The following is a 5,244-nucleotide window of genomic DNA, read 5'->3' on the forward strand; positions in this document are numbered from 1 at the left end:
GAATTAAGTGAAGAATTCAAGAATCATTTATTTGAGTAAATGTTCCTGTGTTTGGATATTTAAACCTTGGAACTAATGAAATCTTCACGCACTGAGTCTGCACCCAGCTGTCACGGGCAGAAGTGGCTCTAGACACTGTTCTGGGGAGGTTGTGTGAGATCGGGGAAGAGCTTTCTCAGTCCCGGTGTGCTGGAGCTTGCTGCAGCCCTTCCGTAACACACTTTGCTGTCGTGCTGTCAAAATGGGGCAGACTGATTGATGGAGGTAAAAGATTTCTGTTAAGCTCGCTTTAGCATGAGTGTTACATAGAAAAATCACTGTCGCGGTGCAGAATTGCAGGACTCCTCATTATGCTGGCGCAGAAGCACTTGTTTTTATTTCCAGATTCCTGTGGTTTGTCATTGCTATGTTTTTTTTCCTTTCCTTCTCGTGCTCAACCTGTCTTAGGCTTGATCTGGTTGTCTCCATTATTTAGTGTCTGAGTGGCTGCATAAATAGACACCCATAAGTGATCAAAGTTCTTGACTTCAAAACCTCAGGGGAAGACCTTCCTTCCCCCCTCCCCTAAATGACTGGTGTGTTGCTTCAGAGCAGCTATTTCCTCGCGGTGGAGACAGGAGGTGGAAGCTACAGAGGAATAAATACACCATCTCTTACTTGGAGATGTTTGTTTTCACATAATTTTGATACTCACAGTAAAATAAAACCAGAACTATTTCAGTATTTATTTCTGGGGCTTCCCCAACTAAAAAAAAAAATAAATCTGAAGATGATAATTCAGTTTTATTTTTAATACCAGGTTGTGCTTGTTATATACATTTGGGAGGGTTGCTTAAAAAAACCAAACAAGGTGATAAAGGAATCCTTGCTGCTGTTGGTCTTGTAATAGAAGAGCCGCTTTCAGTTATTTTTGTTCATTGCTAGTTACGGTTGCTAATTCTGTCGAGGCTTCGTTCTGCCGCATGAGGAGGTTAATCTACAATTAAACAATATTTCCTCTTGGCCGTCCATTATTTTCTGAAACAGATGGTTCATCATTTCCTGGGCTGTTAAACACAGCAAGGTTAAGGTTAGACTCTTGGGAATCGGCTAGTTTTGAATCTTATTAGGCTGTAGAAGGAAAACTAATAAGAATACTCCTTAATATCATTTTGTGACTGTAAACAATTATTTATTAGCAAACAATTGATCCCAGAAGGGCAAATTGTTTGAGTCAGTAATGAGCTGAGAAAAGACAGAGCATATCTGTGTATTTGGAAAATAATTGTAACGTAATTGCAATGCATTTAGACAGGCATCTTTTTGGACCTGTTTCTATCTTTAAATGAATTTCTGAAAACATTAACAAGGTTTATATGCTTTTCTGACATGTACAAGTTGCTCGTGCCAACCTTTGGGCACTAAGAATGATGCGTGTGTTTTATCGTTACAGTGGTGTGTCTCATCTCTGGTTTATTCTAGAAATAAGTTACTTAGGACAGGAGACGACGAGTTGTTTCACGGTGATCTTCTGGTGTATTAATTTGAATCGCTCGGCGTTTCTGCACGATACGGTGTTAAATACATCGGAACGGTGCCGTATTATAAAGGAAACTTGGCGAGATCAGCTTTTTGATCACTAAATGATAGATAGTGTATCCTGAGACAAGAGAAAGCGGTTTTCCTAGACATTTTCCCTTTTATAGAATGCGGAGTGATTTACCTGCTTATAATTACTCGAAGTATTACTGAAATACGGTTTGTTTATTTCAGGTCTACTTAGACTTTGGCGATCTGCTCTACAAGAGGTGCCCGCCTGCTCCTGACAAGACGCAAGTGAACCAGTAGCAGTGAGAAGAACAATTTTTGTACTGATGTTGGTTTTAACGAAGAAATACCAGTTTGTTTGTTGTAGTATGTCTCAGTCTATCATGACTCACCTGCTAATAACTTTAAACTGTTTTCTTTATCTGCTGTCTGTAGCTACATTAGTTCAGTCCTGTAGGCAGCTTTGCTTGTGCCTTTATAAAAACTTCTCACATCTTGTAGTGTCTAATTATGAAAACTTCACTGGTCTCGTATTTGTTCAATAAATATCCGTAGGTTTTTTGAAAACAGACTCCTCGTGTAACAACCTTTACTGCTTGTGAAACAAACGTTAAGACCGAACCTCTGTGTTGCAAGAATTCTTGAGTTCTAGATCTTCTGTGAAGGAAAATTTCTGAGCCTTTTGCCATTTTCCAGTGAGATGAACTGGGGATTTCTTTACCCAGGGATGTCGGCTCTCCAGGTGATGTGTTCACAGGGCTGTGAAAGCCTGAAGTTGTGTTAGGTGGGTTTGTTTATCTTGGTGGCTCAATTGTTACTGGAGAATCGTTGTTCTGGAATCAACTGTTTCTGGAGGAAAGGCCTTGAACACATGGCACTCTGGGCGTTTTTTGTTTTCACATCATGCATAAAGAGCTAAAATTATTGATGCTTGGGAAGAATGGAAGCTAGAGGGGAGCAAATGTAGAGTTTCAGGCTACAGTTAAGAGGTCTGTTCCCAGTCTGCAGATCTGCCCTGGTAGACCAGGGCGTATGGAGTAACACGAGTAGAAACGTAGAAAAGAGGAGTTTCCCCAGAGCAGAAATGCTTTTCTGGCCACAAAACTCCGGGGAAATGTGCTGTGTCTCTGAACGACTTGTTTACCTCAGTGCCGGTTGGTGAGAATCTAATCTGTAGTCGCTGCTGTATCAGTCTTTGAGGATGGTGGAGCAGGGGTGGGTACGAGAAGATGCTTCAACTTGGACAAATAAAAAAATATCTTAGCAAAGCAGTATTAGAAAAGCAGCTTGGATACCGTGTGTGTGTGGTTTTTTTTTTTGTTTGTTTGTTTTTTCCGAGCAGGAACATAGATTTGTCAAGAGACTAAACCTGCAAATCCATCTTCTGCTAAAAATATATCCAGTGTTGCACATTCCTGACCCATTTGTGGATTGAAGGTAAACGCTTTCTGATTAGTGCCGCCGATACAAGCTCGCTTGTCCACCTCTGTCTGCAGAAGGGGCTGTTGGACTGTTCTCTTAACAGCAGCTTGTATCAGGTGTTTGGGAAGAACTTAATACCGAAACGTTCCCTTTGGAGGGAACCGTAAGAACAAAACTCCTGTGAGGCCTGTCAGAGCTGTGGGAGTTTTGGGGTGGTGATTCCATCTGCGCTTCCAACTTTTCTCCTGAGTTGCCAGTGCCTCCGTACCCAGTGGCAGTGCTTTATACCTTTAAGAAAACAAACTTGCTGACAACCGAGTAGTAACCGCTTGTTCCAGAGCAGCTGGTGATGGAGAGGAAGCTGGGCAGAAAGTGGATGACGTGTTAACAGGTAGGCAGTAAATGAGTTGGATGTGGAATTTTGTCGTGAGCTAGATATGGATTCTTTAATGTAAAGTTTTTGATAGGTTTGGAAGAAGAAAATACGGATCTTCCTTAATTACACAGGACTAACGCCCCCCGTGCAGCAGCATCCAGCCGCTGTCCTGGTAGACCTGCACCATCCCTGTCTCTTCCAGTTGTAACTGGGCGTTTGTGCACTGAGGGCATGTGACTGATGTTGGGCGAAGGATGACTTTTTGATGTCAGTTCAGGAAGTGCTGACACCTTGGTGTTTAGGGCTCTTACTAGTTTTGTTTGAGGAATGTGTTGAGTCTAAGCATGGAAACCAAAGGTTTCTGCTGAGAATGATTAGTCAAGAAGTAGTGAGCACATCCCTGGTTTGAGGGTAGCGGTAGGCTGAAACCGCAGATGTGTTCAGAACACTCAGTCGTGTGGGATCCGGGAACACCTGTGTGTGTGCAGGTGTAAATACACAGATACTGGCAGAGAAACATAGGCAGTGTCTGTTGTTTCTCCATCTGAGCTGAGTGTATAATACTGCAAAATACAGGACTGAGCCCACAAATTGTTACCTGAAAGCACGACAGTGACTCTCCATGTGGAGAAGAGAGCGCTGAGGTGAGGATGGGTCCAAGTAATGGCAGAAATAGGCTGGGACTAGTGAAAGGTGGTGAAATGGAGAAAGGAAATTGTGAAATGGAGGGGATAGAGCGGGGAGTAGAGCTGTGGGGGAGAAAGTGAAATGAATAGGGGAAACCAAAGAGTTAGGGGGAGTTCAGATGGTTGTTAACAAAGTAGGCATGTAACGTAACCTGTAAATGATGCTGCCCGTGCAGCTTTTCACTGGTAAGTATTGGGGGGAAAAAACCTGTTAATGCTGACATGGGTGTACGGAGACCTTTGTGCTTCACTGGACAAAGGTAGCCCAAGATACATAGGAGGAAACGGACTGGACTTGGTTGAAAGCTGGTAGGAAAATCCGTTGTGATGTGTCGGTGTCTTATGTAAATGCTTGAATCCAGCAAGAGTCTAGAAAATAGCGAGAGAGCTGGCCATAGTGGAGGTGAGGAACGGTTGTTGGTCGGGGCTATAGCTGCGCCCGTTTGTTGGGGGCGAATATGTGTGGTTGGAGTACAGATACTTCTTTTACAAGATTAATCTTCCTTTTATTAGCTCTGTGCTTGAAATGCAGGTCAAGGCACAGGTTTGTAAGCTGGAGAAACCGTGAAAGGAGCCTTTTCTGCCCTGTGTAACAAGCAGCTGAACAAAGAGGATATACTGACTCGTGACCAGAGGAATTGAGACCTGAAAAAGCTCCTGGAGTCATTGCTTTTTGGACGGTGTTGAGGGCCATACAGAAAGTGTGGAGCCACAGCCGTCGTTCTAATAGAGCCATCAATCACCTGCGACTGCTTGCAGGAAAAAAATATCCCAGGTTGTCTCTCCCAAGAGCCTCGTAACGCTGTGGTGGTAGAAGGCAAGTGGCATCTGTGCCCTGAGCGTGACAAAAGCGTGCTGGTAGGTACCTTTTTCTGTTGGCCAGTACTTTGAGATAATTGTGCGTGGTCACTACATACAGATCTGGAGCTCTGCCACATCTCAGACGTGATGCTTTGTGCTGCTGCTGCAATTATAATAAGTATGTTTTTTAAAAAAACGTGTTCTCTAGGTTGGCGTTTTCCCCACGAGCAAAATGAGTCCCTGCTCTGAGCTGAAAGCTGAACTCTGAGCCCCAACACAAAGGCTTAAGTGATGCTGTTGAGAATGACCTTTACGTGCTAGCTCTGCCTTCCTTCCCTCTCTCGCACTTCTGTCAGCGTCCTGTGGTTTTTACTGCCTCGCAGGTTTGGGGTTTTCTGTAGCTGGAGTTGTGTAGTCGCTGCCTTCAGCAGG

This window comes from Buceros rhinoceros, unplaced genomic scaffold (assembly GCF_000710305.1).
Source record: "Buceros rhinoceros silvestris isolate BGI_N320 unplaced genomic scaffold, ASM71030v1 scaffold3269, whole genome shotgun sequence".
In the NCBI taxonomy this organism is placed as follows: Eukaryota; Metazoa; Chordata; class Aves; order Bucerotiformes; family Bucerotidae; genus Buceros; species Buceros rhinoceros.